Consider the following 20596-nt stretch of genomic DNA (forward strand, 5'->3'; position numbering starts at 1 on the left):
AGAATGTGGTTTTCCCCTAAATTGGAATGCTATGCAGGTGATGCACCTTATAATCCAGATTAAAGGCTAACACCTAACAGTAAAAGTAGAATAAAGCCAAAGCTACACGGAGAGCCGATGCATGGAACTGAATCATTTTATTGCACAACCCGGCAAATAAATATAAACGTAAACTGTGAAAGTGTTTGTGCATCATTGCAGCTTCAGCACCATGGACAAGTCACGCAAGCAGCTGTTATTCCTGAGCTGTGCGGTAGTGCTGAAGCTGCAATGGCTGTAATAACAGCAAATGCGCACACAGCTGCTTTGACGGTGGTTCATCAATTGCAGATAAATCGGTGGGTAAACCCGCGTCAGCCTGAGCGGCAGAGGACACCAACAGTGGAGCAAGTGGCCGGGGCTGCCAGCCACTTCCTGTGAGCTAATGTGTCTGAACTGAGCTGGCTCAGGCTCGGTCGATGGATGTGTATCTTCTTCCTCAACTCTTTTGAAGAAACGCATTAAGGAACTTTGTCTCGCCGTCGTTGTGTCGTTAAAGCTGAACAGTCAAAATGAAATCGTCTTTATGTCCTCACAGCCCAAAGACAACACAGACAAAGACAACTCTGTCGCCTCACTGTAATGTAGCTGAAGTTGTGATGTTGGCTGGACGTTAGAGCGAGTTGCGTAACACTGGTGGAGAAGGTGCAGTTGCACTATAGAAAATGACAGCTGGTGTTTTGGGGGCAGAGCTTTAATGAGATGTGAGTTGTAGTTTGTCGTGCAGTAGAAGCTGCTGTTCCACGCTGACACACCCTACCTTTAAAACACAGTGCATAAACAAGAGCTTTCAGTTTAGATGCATTAACATCATAAACATAGTTTCAGCATTTTACTAAAATGTTCAGTATGTCTCAAGACATACAAACAGAAACACACGGCGGTGCTTGTTCCCAGGTCATGGGTGGCGAGTGATGTTTTCACACTTGTGCGGAGAGATTGCTATTTCTGTGCGGAGGCAGAAAACTCAATTATTCATCACTGGTTGCTGTTGCACTCATTTTACCTCAATAAGAAATGAGGGGGAGGTGTGTCTTCCACATGTGTATGAATGTGTGTGTGTGCATGAGGAGTCCTCGGACAAAAGATAACACGATGCAGAGGACACGGGCACAGAGGTGGAAAAGGAGCTGTCGTCATAAACATGGCAGTGGGAAAGACAGTGGAAGCAGGAAGGAATTAGTATCCTTATGTTCTCTCTGAGCCAACTGTGCACCTCTTTAGCTCAATATACGCTTATACATAAACACATGTGCAGCCTGTGTACCCACATCATATGAGTACATTTATTTGGAGCATATTATCAGGGACTATACAGCACAACTTATAATAAAGTAAAGGGGCCACACGGTGGAGTAGCCTGCAGCACAATTGCCTCAAAGCAAGAAGGTCCGGGCTCTGAATCCCGGTTTGACCGAGAGGCTCTCTGTGTGGAGTCTGCAGGTTCTGAAGTTTCCTCCCACAACCCTAAAACATGCAGAGGTGAACTGGACACTCTCATGCAGCGTTCACACAGGACCAAAGAGTCTCTGTGTGAACCCCGCCTTTGGCCCTAAGTCAGCATGGGTTCCAGCGCCCTGTGATAAACCAGGAGACGATAAATAAATGACCAGACTACAACAATACATCAGAACTGGACTGAGCATATTAAAGAGGTCAACACAACATAATAAAGGACTATAAAATAAAGCACTAACTAGGGCTGGTTATGCTTCATAGCTGTTCCTGAGTTAGTGGTGATTGAAGAGAATATTTCTACATTTATTAGTTACTCACAGAGCGTCACAGACAGGTTGACTGACTGGTGGCACCTGTGGCATCGTCAGCTGCTGAGATGTCGCCTGAATCTTTTCTCCATGATAACATTCTGCTCAGCTTGAACTGTTTATGCCTGTTTCCTCTCAAGCACAGAGCATGAGCCTGGTAAGAAACACACTTCTCTCTCCCCGTCTCACACACAAGTACACAACATGTGTGTGATTGGATTAGGCTGTAGTTTACATTTGTTTGGTAAGAGAGTAGACATGTGCATGTAAATGACTCATAAACAAACTCTGCCGTGATATGAACATGACATAATACTGTATTGATGAGTAGTTCACTGTCCATCACTGTCCTTCCCTGCAGCTAAAACGCTCATCCATGCCTTCATCACGTTCACCGTAGACGACTGCAGTAGCATCCTTTACATCACATCTTCCATCTTTGTAATAAACTACAATACACCAACACACACCCACACTCTGACCACTCGTGATCACTGCCGTGTCGAACAAACTTCCAGTCCAAACTGGATGTAAAGTCCTTCTCCTGACCCACACAACCCTCCATATTCAGCAGCCCAAACACTGGGACTGCGCTGACCTCCCCTCATTCAGAAATGTCATCATAACCATCTGTTTAGAACCAGCTTCAACGTGGAAAACCTATTCTTTTATAAAATTGGCCATGTTTGTTTTTTCTTTTACTTACAGCACCCTTAAATGTGCTTTATAAATAAAGTGTGTCATTATTGTTGTTATTATTATTATTTCTATTTCCACATAAAAGCACAGAAGAAGAAACATGAAGAACAATGTGAATGAGAACGAGCAGCGCTGTGTGCTTTATGTGAAGGGCCTGACTCAGGGTGCACTGATGTGACTGAGTGCTGCTGCCTCTACAGCACATTTATCACCTTTGACACCACAGTCTTAAACAAACAGTGCACGCACACACACACGCACGCACACACGCACGCACGCACGCACACACACACACACACACACACACGCACGCACACGCACGCACACACGCACACACACATGCACGCACACACACGCACGCACACACACACGCACACAAAGAGAAACATTATGCACACATGTAAACAAGGACACATTTTCACACTCACAAATACAAACCGTACATACTAGAGATGTTCCGATACTATTTTTTCCCTCCCGATACCGATTCCGATACTTGTGCTGTGGGTATCGGCCGATACAGAGTACCGATACCGATACCAGTGTGTTATAAAAAAAATATATCATACTACGCCTGCATGACTGTGATATGATTATCATTGGTGGTAAGGTTTGGCTCAGGTTAAACCCTCTGTAAAACATGAACGAATACAGCAAATGGACACCATTTATTTTTACCAGTGATATGTTATTTCAGCTTGTACGTTTGTTTTGACTCTGGTCCAAACACCGCAGCACTGGCAGAGCTTCATGTTTCCATGACGACTGACCGGGAAAAAAGACGCGCGTGACATAATTTTTACATGACTCCAGATTGTTAAAATGAGTCTCTGAAGTAACGCTAAACTTTATAAACAGAGGCATACATACGCAGGACACAGGTACGCTGGTTAGTTGTAGAGCTGCTCTTTTCGTTTCATGAATGGGCCGCTCCAGTTTGACTGACGGAGCTAGCGCAGCTAACAGCGCTAACGGAGCTAACTGGTAAATACTGCCAAACCGCTGACATGATGAGCTAACGTTAGCTCCTTGTCTACAGGTGTCAGATGATCAGTTCTTCTTCACGCCTCTAAAACAGCACAGCGCAACTGTTTCAAGAGCGGCGAAGAAGAACTGCGTCAGAGCTAACGGAGCTCTAATACATTACGTGGTATCGGATCGGTGCATGGACTACAGTACCCGCCGATACCGATGCCCACGTTTTCGGCAGTATCGGAGGCATTTCTGATACTGGTATTGGAATCGGAACAACTCTAGTACATATACATCCCTGACACTCACAAACACACACACACTCACGCACACACACACACACACATGCACACACATACAAACCGTACATACACATCCCCTGACACTCACACACACACAGACACACACAGACACACACACACACATGCACACACATACAAACCGTACATACACATCCCCTGACACTCACACACACACACACAGACACACACACACACACACACACGCACACAGACACACACACACGCACACAGACACACACGCACACACACATCCCCTGACACTCACACCAGTGCATGTCACATTCTTGTCATAATCTCATATTATCTGTGGATTCTGCACATTTGTTGCATTTCCTAACATCAATCTCTGACCCTCGTGCACAACACAGGACAAACACATAAGTCTCTCTGCGCTTGTTTTGCTGCTGCTGGCCTTATTTCCCCGAGGACGTCTCCAAAGAGCCAATTGGAGCAGGTACAGATGAAGCCACTTCCATTTTTCCAGTCACACTGTGGCCCTTCATCAGGCTCTCATCCCATAGACATGTCAACGGCACATGTACATGCAGCACATTCACAGACACACACACACAAACACACTCCTCTCATCTTCAGGGCAGGCAGACTGTGAGTGATTTATTTTAAACCATTCCCTGAGGCTTTTGCAGGATAGAGCCAGAGTTCAACATGATTGCAGCTTTCACTTTCTGTGTCAGCAATTTATTAATCCGCCCCTTTAATTGGAGTTTCTCCAGGTGTGTGAGTGTGTTTGAAAGCAAGCTAATGAGCGACAGAGAGAGAGAGACAGACAGACAGACAGACAGACAGACAGACAGACAGACAGACACAGGCTCTTTGATGATCGTACTGATGCTGTCTGTGAAGCACATGCCCCTGTGGTTTTGGGTGAGTCACTCTTTTGCACTTGCAGGCTTGCACCTCGTCCTTCAAGCTTCAGTATGCAACAGTTTCTGCTGCTGTGCCTGTTTGGGTGTAAACTTATTTGCAAAACTCCACATAAAGTCAAATGCGACCCTCAGTTCTGTGAAAGCTTAAGCTCTAAATAAAAAAACAAGGCCAAAGCACAGTGTGTTTGGTTTATTTTCTGCCAGCGGGGATTCAATGAAAACACTGAAATAACACTTAATAAAACACGGATTCATGGACTTTGATGAAGAACAGCGAGCAGTCAGAAACACATCTTTAACATGATGTCTTTGATCTTTATTTTTCTCTGTCTAGTTTAGTCTCGGATCATTGGTTTTATGTCATGATAACACTTGTTTTGATTGTGCACATTGTCATGACTGATATAATGTGCCACACTAAGGCCTTATTGTCACTTTGAAATAATGTATTAACAACATGAATGGAACACTAAGCAGTCAATTGGAAACTAAGAGTCAAAAGAAGAGAAGTCACAGAGAGTCATCACACGGCTCCGCTCACACATCATCATGCATGGAGGGTAACATCTTTGTCTGTTTGTTTTTGGTTAAATCTTTGATTGAGATTGTGACGTGGTTTTGATCAGGACACCTCGTCATTACCATAATCAACCACACTGCCAGAACTATCCACATATATGAAGGATGTGTAAATAAATGCCTAAACCTGGCTCCTTCCAGGACAGCAGGAAACGTGGGTGTCATGATTGACGAGCAGTTGACCTTTACACATCATGTCTTTTCGCTTTGCACCATTCAGTTTAAGAAAAATCCCACTGTACCTAAGTCAACAGGCGACCCAGCTCCTAGTACAGGCTCTGCTCATCTCCCTGCGCTGTGACACCACTACAGATGTGCCTGGTCTTCAATCATGACACCTATCTGTTCATTGAGCTCCACTGGCTGCCCTTAGCTGCCCAAGATCAAATTCACATCATTGATGCTAGCCTACAAAGTGCTCAACGGGTCTGCTCCCAGCGACTTCAATGCTCTTCTAAAGGCTCATGTTACCCCCGTTCATCAAAGGATTCTGGTCTGGCTCTTCTCAGACTCTTCTTCTACGCTGGTGGAATGATCTACCACACGTTACCAGAACACGTTACCCCGTCAGTCTTTAAGAAGCTCTTCCAGGGGCATCTTCTGTCCGAGCACTTACCCGACCTCCACCCCCCTCCTGCACTTGCATCCACCTCAGCACTCTCACCCCACATCAGTCCACTGTTCCTATCGAGTGGAGTTCTTTCCAAGACTTCTTCTGTGTAGCTTATTCCTTTCTTGTAAGTCACTTTGGATAAAAGCGTCTGCTAAATGCTTAAATGGAAATGCAAAATCAGGATGTGGGCGGAGTTATCCTCAGAAGAGGGGGTTTAGTGACTCTAAACACTGAGGAAACCTGAGGTCACTGCTGGCTCCACTTGCTTTAATCTGCAGCTACAATCTATAAGCACTTTATGGCTGCAATGAATAATCGAATAATTGACTCCTAATCATCAATTATGTTTAATCGATTCATCGCTTTTAGTGTTCTTTCATTTCTTTCAGCTTCCTAGATTTTCAGATTTATATTTTGTGGACAAAATAACTGAAGGTTTAATCAAGAAAAGAATCAATTATGAAAATAAGCATTTGCATGAATATTGCTGCCTTTAACTTTATTCATTGTTGTTTTCTGATGTTTTTGCTGTCGTCCAACTGTATGTATGATGCTGTTAAGTCGGCCTGTTTAGGTCTCACATGTAAAATAAGACTTTAATCTTAATCTGACTTTCTAGTGACATAAACATTTTAAAAACAAAGAAACTCAACAGCATAATCCATAAAACTGTGTCTAATTCTTCCCAGGATATTCTATTTCCATCTGGAAGGTTTGAGCGGTGTTATCGACGCTGTGCAGACACAGAGGGGCAGTCCAGCTCCTCCAGCCATCGATTCGATTCGGTCCTAAAAGCCAGGTTAGCCTCAACAACGGCAGCTTATGGAAAAACCATTGCGGCAGCTGGATTCTGAAAGTTGAACACACAATCACTCGGCCTTCCTCTCTCTGACTTTCATAACAGCACAGATGGAGAGCGTCGGCTCTGTGGAGCAAACTCAGACTCCTCTCTCGGTGACTCATGCTGCCTTTCTTTACACTTCATGTCCAAGGCCACCTACTGTACACCTCCACTCCTGCTCATCCATTCAACCACTCACAGCCGCTGACACTGTGGAAAAGCTACAGTTGATGAATATACACCTACTACACTGTGTGTAATGCTTACAGCTGAAATGGATTATTGTATGTTATTCTTTTTTGAATTTTGTTTTTCTCTTTTTATATTCATTTCTCACTATGACATAATAATATAGCTGATGCATTTTAATACATGCACTTCTGATCATGTGAATTGTGAAAGGCCACAGAGCCTGCAGGCTGCTGCTCAGACTGTGGTCAAACTACGATTCAGGATGTTTGTGGCTTCAGTGTCTATTTCCGTCATCGTCAGATTCTGCATATTCACATGAACATGTGACGCTCCACCGGCTTTGTTATTCACCTAATGGCATGCTCTTTATGTTTGTATGTGATCGTTATACTGTTGATGCATCCGTCCTCTTTTTTCCTTCATCAAAATCTATGAAATTGTTGCAATAAATGATATTTTCACACATCATCATGTCTAACAAAGACGTTTCTCACTAAACCCTCGATCCCTGAAAATCCAGACAACTAAATGACCTAGAGCTCAAACATATGCATGACATCTGTTATGACATCATTTATGTTTCATGACATATTTCTGAGGGTAAATTTACAAGTTACAAATTTACAAAACATTAAAGCAGCAAAAAAAAAAGATATGAGGTGAATATTTTTGGATGAAATCAACGGTATTATGTTCCTCGCTCTCTAAGCCAGAGCGGGGTGTAAGACTTGCATTTCGACATGGGGGGAATTTTCGGGGTTTTTTTGTTTGTAATTTCCTTCCTTCCCATCCTGTAGCCTACTCGCGCCCCCCCGGGAGAGTGCCCCACCGGTTGAGAACCACTGCTCTAAATTAGCCATAGGTGTGATTGTGAGAGTGGGCAGTTGTTTGTGGCCCTGTGATGGACGAGTGGATTGTCCACGGTGTTCCTTTTCCACTTCATGTTTTAAGGCTTCATGCTTTCATATATGAAGTGCTGTGTGTCTCTCTGTTGTCCTCAAAGTGAGAAAAGCCTTACTCTGTAGCCAGGGTTTGATTTTCATCATCATGATCATTCATCAGTGGCATCTTCACAAATGCTTGACTTGAGATGTCTTTATCTATGACCCACTCAATTTGGCCCAATGAGCCACTTGTAGGTCCCATCCCTCTATTGGACAAAGACTGCCTGCACATCCCAGAATATCAGCACTATGAAAGAGAAAAAATGAAAGAAGAGTCATGACCTTTTCCTATCTAGGAGCATTTTTGTGCCTCATCCTGACCACTATCATCATCCTCATTTCCTCAAAACAGGAATACTGTGATGTTGATATGTAATAGTTTAAGTTTGATTGAAACATAATCATTAATGCACTTTAGATATGTATACATGTAGTTTGTGGAAGACTAGGTTAGAGCGATTATTATTCCAAAGCGATGAAAGTAAAATGCTAGCGAATGGCGAAATATACATAAAAAAGACAAAGTGTGTGTGTGAGAGAAATCTCTTTCATGTGGAGGTGAATACATAAATAATACAATAGAACCAATAGCATTCATAGATGACGAGTATTCAAATTGAATTTTCTTAAAAATCACATGATAGCAGAGTGATCTTCATCTGTATTTGTGTCAGTTAGAGAAAGGTCAGCTGACACTGATGGAGAGATAACACTCCCCCTGATTCAAAACACAATGTTGCAATAAAACATGAACTAGTAAAAGTCAAAAATGTGTGTGTGTGTGTTTGTGTCTTCAAGCTTTGATGTGCTGCTTCACTGGAGTTCTTCATTATCTGATGCAGGCGACATGCAATCTGCAGAGGTGTCGGGGAGCAAAGCACTAAATCAAGACGTTCTAAAGGTTTTCAGGCACAGTCGTGTCACTTCCTCACTTCATGCAATGTGCTGCCTCCTAAAATAGCTCGGAGTTTCTCTGAAGCTCGGCTTGACACAGACTGTCAGTGCATAAACCACAGCATCCACGCTGCTGCAACAAGAACAAGATCTGGAGATTTACTGTGTGTGATCCTGCAGTTATATGCACATGGAGCTCACGCACACACACACACACACACGCACACACACACACACACACTTTCCCCCTGTGGACAAAACTTTCAGATTTTTGTCTTTACTTTTGGAAACATGAACAGTGTAATAGTGACCTCACAGAGAACATGCTGACACAGGTGTGAACACGTCGCAAGCTTGAAGCACGAGCTATCAATTACCAGACAAAACGCTTTGGAACATCTGTTAACAAAGGTGCTATATAAATAAAGTTACGGGTCCAAGTGCATCTTCATTAGTGCAATTTTGTTTCTGTAATCTTCTGTAATCTGGTCAATAAGGAACATTTACAACGTCTTTTATCTTTCAAATATGGAACAAATCCATATTTTACAGAATGGTTGGCAACCTTATCATCAATCTACCTATACCTGTATTATATTTATACCTGTAGCTCGTGCTTCAATTCAATGACGATTCTGAAATCCTAATTATTGTAAATATTATATATGAATGTGTACATTTTTTACACCATATTTCACAGGAACGAGTTTGTGATGAGGTCCATGCTTTCTCACTTTTCTGGAAGATTCGCTGTTCGTTTGTCCTTTACCTCTGGTTGGTAACGTAATAACTGTTAACTGTAATCTCCATTGTTCTCTATAAAAGCCTGAACTCCACATGGAGAGTTTTAAAACAAAGACACTGTCTTCATGTGACTGTGTGTGACATTCCAGGACCTCTGTTTTACAATATGACACCTGTGCTGTGGATGGGGGGGCAGCTGTGGTACAGTACGGTCTGGAGTTCACTCCCCTGCTCCTCTAGTCTACTGTTCTACAGCTGTTCCAGGAGCACATGCATGACGTGTGATAGAAACAGCCCTGCATATGAACGTCCATGTCAATGATGAAGGACATCATTAGAAAAGCATTACCTTGTGTACTGTGATGTGATCTCTCGTTCCATTCTTATATTAAGCAGCACCATTAAAGTCTGAGGATTCTCTTACTAAAACAATCGATATAGGATCTGCCTCACCAGAGCCCCAGGAGACCGAGACTCCAACCCACAGTCTCACTCATTCATGAGTGGAATGGATGCTCCTGCGTCCATGTATGTGTGTGTGCATCTGTGACAGATGTCAGCATGATGTTCCATCACCGTCACCTGTGTCACTGTCCAAGGAACCAACTCACAGCTATTGCTGCAAAGGTGACACCGGCTGCCTGCATCTCATACAGGAAGGTGCAAGGTGGAGCCACACTTAGACTCAATGTTTGGGGTTAGGGTCTCAAGCGGGTTTGTCTGTGGTTTCCATGGTGGTCTCCCATGTGGGACCCATGTTACTGAAACCATATGGGACCTGCATAATTCGCATTTCAGGCCCATGGCCACTTATGGCGCATTTCCACCGGCTCTACCCTCCTCGCCTCGCCACGGCACGGTTTAAGTAGCGTTTCCACTAGCCTAGTACCTGGTACCAGGTACTATTTTTAGTACCTGCTCAGACGAGGTTCCAAGCGTGCTTAAAAGCAGGTACTATGCGATGATTGGTCAGACTGCTGGCCGCTGATCGCGAGCCACAGACCGCTGCCGCTGTAGTCTGTGGAGTACGAGGCTGTACTCCGGAGACGTGTGGACAGAAATCAAGCCGAAATAAATTAACTACTTAACAATCCCAAAAACGTGGGTTAATCTCCAACATCTACAGAAGTCTGGTGTAAAGTCACTTGTCACTCGTGTGTGTGTGTGGGAGTGTGTCGCGTATAAAACAAAGTCACCGCAGTTTCACTCAGCCGTGCAGTGATGACTCCGCCCACGTTAAGTAGGTACTTTTTTGTAGTGGAGATGCAACCTAATCGTGTCGTGTCGTGCCGAGGCGAGTAGAGCCGGTGGAAATGCACCATTAGTAACCACTTAGCCTGGAAAGGGTTCTTATGCTGTGTTTCCATCATGGTACGGTTTGGTTTGGTACAGTAAAGCCCTGAGTCAGGCTTGTGTTTCCACTGAGAACAGTACTTGGTAGGCGGGGTGTGGGCCTCATCAGTGAGATATGTAGCGTAACATTGTAGCAACAACAAACGATGACATTGAGCGCGACACAATAGACAACAATGGAGGACATTCAGCCGCTCTTTTTTTCTGCTCGGTTTGTGGTTGTTTGTCTCAACAAGACGTCGAGCTTTGAACGAGGATATGACACTGAAGAAACACTGATCTGTCGCACAATCAGCTGACCGTCGTGGGTGGAGCCTGACTGGACAGGCATGGGGACATGTAGAAACACATACACAGCAAATTTTGGGTGGGCTGGCCAAATGATTTCCAGCCTTTTACCATAGAGCATAACATAAAGTGAAGATGTCATTCATTTCTTATATATAGATAGATATATGATAGATAAAATAGATAAAAAAGAGACACATTTTACTTGTGATGTCAAGGACGACATTACCGCATTACCCAAAATGCCCAAAGTGCAATAATTGAGCCTCTGATTGGAGTTCACCATTGTTCAGCGTCACCAGCTTCAGGTCACGCCTCTTGAAAATGGGAGGTGACTACACCGTTTCCAGAATGAGATTGACATGCAGTCTGATGTTAGCCAGGCTATAATTTAACCACAGAGCAGCCCCGACTAAAAGCATCACATATCTATAGATATATATACACAACAATATACTGCAGCACTCAAGGCTAAAGTTAAGAGAAAGCGCTTGGATGGGATCAATCACAATGGCTTCTATAATGTGTAGTTTGCAGGAAAAAACAACGTATATGGGGTTATTGCAAAGTTGCAAGAAGATGCAAATTCTGCTACAGTTCTGCTGGGCGACATGATTCATGTGAATCATGTGACACAACAAGGCAAAGAAGTAATTCACTTCACTCGCTCCAGTTGAAACTGTAACACTTTACTTTATACTTGAGTAACAACATGGTAATAATATGGTAATAGGGACATACGATGGTATTTAGTGTAATATTGGTTTGTCTGTCAGCTTCTCAACATATTTGATTTAGCAGAAATGTATCCGGGCTTGGGACGGGCACAATATTTACTCCCTGTTCACATGGCTGGATGCTAAATGGCAGCAGAGGAAGCAGAGTCCATTATCAACATGTAATAACGCTGCTGCGATGTTCAGAACAAGCACATGATTTCATATTCTTGTGTTATGATTGTCTCACATTAAACATAATGGTGCATTAACAGCACATTGTTGCTGTGTTCACAGTGTTTGCTCTTGTATAACGTTGTAATGCAGCTGAAACATGAATCAATACTTATGAATTACATAAATGACAGTGCTCTGTGAACTGTATATAGTACATAGAGACATGGCAGATACTAAACTACTTGTGCACTCACCTATAAATGAAGATGTTTTTTAAATGCATGTCCAACCTCTTTCTTTAGTGCACAGAAGCATAAAAGACACCACATGAAGATAGTTGGCCTTTGTTGATGACATACATGACATACATGAAGCTGTAGCTGTAATATTTGATCACAAAAACTCTAGTTTTATAGTTGTTTCTTTCAACGTCAGCTTTAGTTTTTCATAAACAAATATGTTTTAATAGTATTTCCCAAACCTCAAAAATGATGATGTCCTCAAATGTCTAATTGTGTCTTATTGTGACAACATACACACATTTATAGTAAGGAGATGATATCAGAGAATCTTTTTTTCATTTTCAGAAAAAATACTCAAACTTAATCACTCAAGTCAAAAAATAGTTAGCAATGAGTCAAAAAGTGAATAATTATCACAGCTTAGTACGTAAAATGAAAGAGTAAGTGTGTGCGTGGCCTTTCTCCTGCTTCCTCCAACAGTCCACAAACATGCAGAGGTTCATTTGAAACTCTAAATTGACTGAAGGTGACAGTGAATGGTTGTTTGTATCTGTGTTGTCGTGGCCACATGTACCCAGCCTTTCGCCCTATGTCAGCTTGGATTAGCACCAGCAGCCCTGCGACCCTCATGTTCAGGATAAAGCGATAGATGATGAATGAATGGGATGGATTGGGCTGGGAAGGAGCCGCCATTCACATCCTACTGCTGAGATAGAAGGACACATTATTTTGGACACATTTCGTTTTTGCTTTTGAGCAAAGACACTTTCCAGCGTTAATAGGTGCTGTTGCACCGTGTTCTCACATTTAGTTGGAACCGTTTTCTTGGTGTTCCAAACTGATCTTGGACAGACTCTGGAATATACAGGCGCGTGCTGGCCACAGGTTTTGCATGCGTCATCACAACATCCTGTTTCGGTCAAAATGTTTCGGTGTTAAAAGTCTTTTGGCCGAAAACCGAAAAAGCCTTTTTTGGCAATTTTCGGCTGAAATGTTTTGGTGGCCAAATGTTCATATGTATATACACATACACACACATCACGTCTGCTATGCTACGGAAGAAGAAGCCTCAATGTGTAGCTGCAAACGTTCTCCAGAGTTTATACACAACAAACTGACGGATTCTTTAGCAGCCGAAAGAGAGTTACAGGCCATGAGAATAACGAGGTACTACTGAGATGACGACGCCAGCCATGAAAATAATTCTTATGGGCTGAGTTTACATTAACGTGACGTTAGTGTTCATTCAAAGTCACACTCAGGGATTAAAAATGTGTCTTTAATAATCCGCTGTGTTTCAGAACGTTATGTGGCTACATTGTTATTAGCTAGCTCAGTGTTGTCGTTTTAAAATGCAAATGTTACACACATGGAGACTTGTGTTGATCACATGATCGTATTATAAGCTGTAACAGGAGCATGTGAGCGTCTGCTGTTAATATGAATAACAAACTTGAAGAATGTGTGAATGACACAGCTTTGACTGTGATGCTAATGGTTTAGCATCTAGCTGAGAGTTAGCAACATCATCATCATCATTCAGCTCATTCAGTGACAGACTGATCCATCCACACCAACACAGAGACACTTAAACAAACTTTTATTTATTTGATATATATTTGATCTTTCTAACTCTGAAGTATATTACTTCTTGTTTCTTGAAATTTATGTTTATATTCACTTTATTTTTCTCTGGGAACCCTCTGGGACCTCTTCATAGAACCCTCAGGGTCCCTAGTCCTGTTATTGATAACCATTGTTCAAACTATTACAATGGTTTCTGTGCTGTGGGCGAACAGATATCAGATGTCACTGACAGCTTAGACCAGGAGGGGGTTGGACTATGTAAATGTGATGATTGTGTAAATCTTTGAGGCTAAAATCCTCCCTACACCAGTTTGAGGAGTGCCTACATTGAGCAGCAGGACTTGTGGACGTGTCCTATGCCCTGTGGGGGCCATCTCACAGTTGTGTCACCCTGCACTGATGGCTGACTCGGCCCCACGCCTGCAGACTGACAGACTTGATGTTTAATACGTACACAAGGAGAATATTGGAGCAAATGCCTCAGGAGAGAAAAGAGGCACACAGGCTGTACCGAGAGATGTTTCTGGTCAGTTTGTAGAGGAGCTCCTGTAGAGAAGTGTGTGGGCCGACAACATCATAGACCAGGATTCAAACCGGAGCCACAGCCTTGATCATAAATGTGAAATACACCAAACAACAGAGTGCTCTTGTAGGGAGTGGTTGTGTAATACAGTAGTGACATCATGTATCTGAGGAAATGTTGCTGTTGCCTGAACGTTACAGAAAATGTGCTGCACATAGATGCACCGTATGAACGTGTGAGTGAATGGGTGAATGGCTAAACTGTAGTATAATATGTAAAGTGTATCTTACACATCTGTTCATTATAACTTTAACATGCCAGCATCATACTGGAGTTTAAATCTACAATACCTTGGGAAATAGTAGTTTTATTGGGGACATTGAATTTTTAAAAGAACACACACAGAACTTCCTCCAGAGACTCACTACACTATCACACATGTCACAGCCATAACCAAATTCATCATCATTTCATTTAAATAAACTCTTGTCCATTCTCCTGTTTATGGTTTAAAAAATACAGAAGCAACATGATCGAGTTGAAATGACAGATCGTGAAGGAACGTGCTGTCAATCAGGGCATCGCTCCTCAATAAGGCAGGAGACACCACGTCAACACAACCATTGTAATAAATACTGTAATAAAGGTACAAACCCTCTGAGGTCCATTCATCTACATGCAGCGCCACTCACACACACACACACACACATGCAGCTGCACAGCAGGAAGAATCTCACTTACAGGTGAGAGAGAGACAGAGACAGAGAGAGAGAGACAGAGAGAGACAGAGAGAGAGAGACAGAGACAGAGACAGACAGAGAGAGAGAGACAGAGAGAGAGAGACAGAGACAGACACAGAGAGAGACAGACAGAGAGAGACACAGAGAGAGACAGACAGAGAGAGAGACAGAGAGAGACAGAGAGAGACAGACAGAGAGAGAGAGAGACAGAGACAGACACAGAGAGAGACAGACAGAGAGAGAGACAGAGACAGAGAGACAGAGAGAGAGGACCAGTTCCCGCTCCTTATTGACATCCAGAAAAGAGCCATCTCATTCTATAAACACCTCCAAACTTGTGACCCCGCCTCTGATCACCACCAAGCCTGGCAAAGCCAAGAGAGCAACATAGAGAGGAGTGGCCTCAGCCAGCTGGTCCGGAGGCTGACCACCAACAACCCTCCCCTGCCTCAAAACACCCCCCAAACTATCTGGCCCAACCAAATGATCACCAAACAAAAGGAAAACTATATCACCTACTGGGAAAAGTCAAGAAAAACTCAAAGCAAACTAGAATGTTACTTTGCATTAAACCGTAAATACACACGAGCAGAATATCTGACCACAGTTAAAGAGCCCTACTCTCGTTGTAGCTGCTGAGCGTATCATTAGCGATAGCTGGCTACACGCTAAGCTACACGCTAAGCTACATGCTACGCTCTTGCTTCATTTGCATGTGTGTTTATCATCTCAGTAACCACAACGTTATCCAAGCACCAGGCGTCCTGCAGCAGTCTTTCACTGTCACAGTGTCACTGTCTCTGGGTCAGACTCTGGATCAAATGTGTCAGGGATTACAGCATTACTCAATGTTTTGATCATTGCTCGCGGTGCATCCGTCTTTCCAGAGGCGGAGCTGCGGGTCTGAGAGCTGACGTGCCAATGACGTCACTTCCAGGTAACTGGCCAATCACAAGACAGTCCGTGTTCTGTGGGTGTGGTTTTGGTCTGACGAGAGCGTCAGTGATGAGACATTTGAGACGTTTTTGACCATAAAAACCACTTCATGTTTGTAAGTACACCTCCATATCTCACATAGAAGTGAGGACCATGCTATGGCCGCTTTAAATCAACAGTCAGACTTGGACTATGATTCAGGACTCTGAACTGTAGAGGGCAGCATTGAGCCTCTTGGTGTAAATGTCTGATGACAGAAGAAGGGAAACTGCTAACCGTCTCCTTTCACCAGCGCGTGACTTTCGTCTCCTCCCTCGGCTGCACAGAGGCACGAAGACTGTCTGCTCTCAACTCTGCTGCTGTAACAAGTACATTTCCCCACCTAATCTAATCTAATCTAATCTAATGTAAAATAGGTAAATAGTGTCACAGATTTTGTGATACTAGCAAATACGGTAACATTTGTCCAAAGAAACATCATCAGAGACACACGCACACTCTGATCACCAGGGCCACACATAGAGACAAACAACCATTCACTCTCACACTCACACCTACAGTCCATTTAGAGCAGGGGTGTCAAACTCATTTTTGTTCAGGGGCCACATACAGCACAATTTGATCTCAAGTGGGCCAGACTAGTAAAATTGTAAAATAATAGCATAATAACCTATGAACAACAAGAACTCCTTGCTTTTTTCTCCTTTGTTTTACATTTAATGAAGATATTTTTACAAAACATGAAATTTCTTGAGAAATATAAGTGCAATTTCAACAATATCGTGCCTAAATGTACTATTTACACATCACACTGGATCTAAAAAGGCACAAACATTTAGTCACAGGTATCTGGAAGAGAAAAATATTGTATTTGACATTACGTTTAGATTGTAATCGTAGTGTGAAATTTTAACAAATTCATCCTGTGGGCCGGATTGGACCCTCTGGCGGGCCGGTTCTGGCCCCCGGGCCGTATGTTTGACACCCCTGATTTAGAGTGTCCAATTCACCTAATCCCCAAATATGCATGATTTATGGACTGTGAAGTGATTGTACTGCCCTCTCAGGCAGGGCCGTCTCATCTGGTCAAGAGGAAAACACCACTGCTCAGTGCATGGGGGCCTCATGACCTCAGAACTATAACACAATATTCCAACATGATATCACCATAAAGATATTGATGTAAACGTGCTTGTTTTGATATGAAGCCATGTATACTACAGGAAGTCTATTATCAAATATCAAAACCAGGAAATGAGACACTAACTGATGTGAAGCACTGCGGGACAACACACGCCCTCTGTGGATGAGTGGATGAATGATGTGAGGGCAGAGCGACTCTGATAATGCTGCTGCTGCTGCTGCTGCTGATGCTGCTGCTGCTGCTGCTGATGACGCTGCTGCTGCTGCTGCTGCTGCTGCTGATGCATGTTCACCCTGATCTCAACTTTGAAAGGAACACGGTGTGGACCAGACTTCACACAGAACTGAACACCGCTGCTGCGCGTCACTGACGCATGGCGCGCGCACTGAGGAGCCACCATTTCCACACGCACGCGACAACTTTCCGCACAGGACCAAACAAGTGAGGCTCATAAATGATTAATCGGACAAGTGGGCCGAGGATTTCCGAGGAGCGGACCCAGGGACTGTCAATGCAGGGCTGCGCGTAACCGAGGGAGAGAGAGAGAGAGAGAGAGAGGGAGAGAGGTGCGGGCGTGTTGGGTTTACTCACCGTCTCCTCCCCGGTGCGTTAGAGCAGCATCCCGCTGTCTCACAGCTCACAGCTCTTCAGATGAGTTCTCCTGGGACAGCGCGAGCCGCGATCCTCACTATCATTGTTCAGCCTCCTCGCGCCTCCGTCCACTCTTCCTCTGTCACGTGAACAGATAGAACTGCTGCCGCTGCCACTGTCCTGTGCTGTGTGTGTGTGTGTGTGTGTGTGGAGCTGAAGTGATTCCTGTGTGAGAGGATGTTGATGGTGATGATGATGATGAGGGTGATGATGATGCTGAAGCGCCTCCTGCTGCTGCCTCCGTCTCCTCGACTCCCATCAGCTCCACAGCACCATGTGACACACACACACACACACACACACACACACACACACAGACACATACATACACTGGCCAATTTAGTTTCCGCCCAACTCTTTCAAAATAAAACCCTACGATCAGTATTACAATTTGAATTGGTGTAGAACATATTCATGTGTGAGCCACATCCACATTCATTCATTACATACACTTAAAAATAGTTGAACAAACCTTTAAAAGAGACAAACGTGATTACAGAACAATGTCACATGATTGAAAAGACTTTGTGACACAGTTTTCTGGTTGTTTGGTGGGTTTGTTGACAGATAAGGACTCAGCATGACAGAGGACTTACATGGGCTCATCTCAGTGTCTATACACAACCCAGTTATAAGTTGAACCTTTTGAGTAAAGCTTAACCCATTTCACCAATTAAGAAATGTGGAATATTGTTTAGCATCCAAGCACAGTTTTCATTTTCTGTCAAAACAAAGTGACTCTTGCTAAAATGTCTTTTGTTTTTGTGTACAAACGTTACCAAACTTCACATATAACGTCATATATCCGTTATAACGATATGCTTTTGTTTTGAAGAAAAACTAACTGATTTCCGGTTGTTTCCAGAATTATGCCCAGCTTGACGCACCTGTAAAATCACCCGTTCAATGAAAAGCGTCCTCAAGCGGCGAGTGTGAGAACAACACCAATGATGAGGACAATTGGAAAAATTAAAGAAGACTGTCTTATCTACATGTATATATATATATATATAAACATATATATATACATATATGTATATATATATATATGTATATATATATATATATATGTACACACACAATGGGAACACAAGGAGAAAGTGCATGACAGTGAACATGTTTTTACTTCCCTCTCTCAGCTGCCTCCAACCCAACACACACACCAACAAACGCTGACATTTTTAAGGCATGTGGCCATCTCTGAAAACTCATACTGTGGAGCCAAGCTTTGGATCAGCATCACATACTTCCTATATTTAAAGTTCAACTGAAAACTTTAACACTTTGTATGACAATAACTCTAGTTTGTGCTCTTCATCTCTTTCTCTCTGTCTCTCGTTTTTTATTTTTATTTCACATGTTTCCCTGACAGCACCACTTCTCATGACTGGTAATGTTAGTATTATCTTCATCCATCCTTTATCAGCAGCTTGTCCTTTTCTGAGGGTCACATGAGGACGAGATGATGAAGTTAATAGTGTTGATGCTCCTGTTCTGTCCTCTGTCGTCTTTGCTTTCCTCTTGTTTTAATCTGCTGAGCTTGTTTCTGTACATGCACATGGTTTGTATTTACACAGCACTCATCAATGCTTTAAACTACAGTTTTTCCATCGCTCATATTTCATAGCATTCACAGACTGTCAGAACATGGAGTTAAGTGTCCCATGTAGACGAGCAGTACCAGGAATCAAACCCACAACCTTCGAGTTGAAAGACGACTTGCTCCACCACTGAGCGACCGCTGCCTGTCTGTCCGTTTTTCTCACATAGAAGTGAGATAGGACCATGCTATGGCCTCTTTAAATCAACAGTCAGACTTGGACTATGATTCAGGACTCTGAACTGTAGAGGGCAGCGTTTAGCCTCTAAGGACAGACGTCCCTCTCTGCACAGACTGTAAAGTCCTTCCAGGCAAATATGTCACATATTTGCAGATTTTTAAAATAATTGATTTTACATATAAAAGTCTTATTAGGGACTGGAGTTGTTGCTATAAACTCTGTGTGTGCAGCACATAAACATCAGCTCTGTTAAACTGCATTGTTCCTAAAGAAGCACTGATGTGTCAAAACCTGGTTCACTCAGCAAAGAGCCACAATCCCACCAACTAACAGATCCTTGACACTCCAAACCTGCAGGGGGCAACCACATCAGTGGTGGAGCCCCAGGTAACAGGAAGGAAGTGCCTGAGGAATACAGGAAGCATGGTGTGAAATGTTTGGAGTTGGTTCAGTCAGTTGCCCTTTCTCCTGGAGACACCTCACAGCCACAGCTCCTGATCAACAATTGAAGACACCACTGGTATAGTGTGTTGAACTTTAAGTTTGGAGGCTATGCTTCCCAAACGCCTTTGATTGTGTGTTTGTGGATTCAATGTTTATTTAAATTGAGTAATTTGGAAACTTCCTTATATGATTTATAATGATAGAGATATTGATTTGATTTGATTTGGGGGCCACACGGGGGTGTAGTGGTTAGCACTCTCGCCTTGCAGCGAGAAGACCTGGGTTCGAGCCCCGGTTGGAACAAGGGCCTTTCTGCATGGAGTTTGCATGTTCTCCCCGTGTGTGGGTGGGTTCTCTCCGGGTTCTCAGGCTTCCTCCCACAGGCCAAAAACATGCAATGTGGGGATAGGTAAATTGAACACTCTAAATTGACCATAGGAGTGAGTGTGAGAGTGAATGGTTGTTTGTCTCTATCTGTGTGTGGCCCTGCGATGGACTGGCGAACTGTCCAGGGTGTACCCCGCCTATCGCCCGATGTAGCT

The 20596-nt window shown here is 43.4% G+C and overlaps 1 protein-coding gene across 1 annotated transcript in view; it reads right to left on the reverse strand.

Moving 5' to 3' along the window:
• The window catches only part of LOC131468260 (uncharacterized), a 66484-nt gene extending 48380 nt beyond the window's left edge, over positions 1-18104 (reverse strand). Inside the window, exon 1 of the mRNA XM_058642312.1 lies at positions 17770-18104. The gene's annotated coding sequence lies outside the window, so the exon portion shown is untranslated. The remainder of the gene's footprint in view (positions 1-17769) is intronic.
• Between the last annotated feature and the right edge of the window lie 2492 nt (positions 18105-20596).

Source organism: Solea solea, chromosome 11 (assembly GCF_958295425.1).
Source record: "Solea solea chromosome 11, fSolSol10.1, whole genome shotgun sequence".
Lineage (NCBI taxonomy): Eukaryota > Metazoa > Chordata > Actinopteri > Pleuronectiformes > Soleidae > Solea > Solea solea.